Source organism: Heterocephalus glaber, unplaced genomic scaffold (assembly GCF_053883595.1).
Source record: "Heterocephalus glaber isolate CG9 unplaced genomic scaffold, H.glaber_assembly_v1.0 deba00001861, whole genome shotgun sequence".
Taxonomy (NCBI): domain Eukaryota; kingdom Metazoa; phylum Chordata; class Mammalia; order Rodentia; family Bathyergidae; genus Heterocephalus; species Heterocephalus glaber.
The window spans coordinates 804,643-805,066 of record NW_028258501.1 but is presented as its reverse complement, the minus strand read 5'-3'; positions in this window follow the sequence as shown (position 1 = coordinate 805,066).

Below are 424 nucleotides of genomic sequence, written 5' to 3'. Positions count from 1 at the left end.
CTGTCACCCACTTTCTAGCATCACCCTCTGTCAAGGGTCACCTTGTGAAATGTCGCTGAGACCACACTCCCTTTCCAGGCCTGACCAGGGAGCAGGCCCCAGGACCTGGCAGTGTCTGGGGATGGCTGTCTGCGGTGCGGTCCCCTTCTCTGGGTTTCCCTTGGGGCCCTGTCACTCTCCCATGTGTCTCTGCAGGGCATCACTGCCGCCAGCAGCCCAGGACACCCCAAGCGCTGCTCCAGCCCCAGCGGCGCACGGGGGTCACCGAGGAAGTCAGAAAGGCTGTGCCAGGAGCCCTGAAGTGGCGACAGCAGTGGGGTACGTCACTGGCCTAGCGCTGAGGGCAACACACCGCTAAGGACAGGGCCTCCACACCGACCCTCAACCCACTTCTCCCCAGTCTCTCAAAACTCACTGCCAGGTG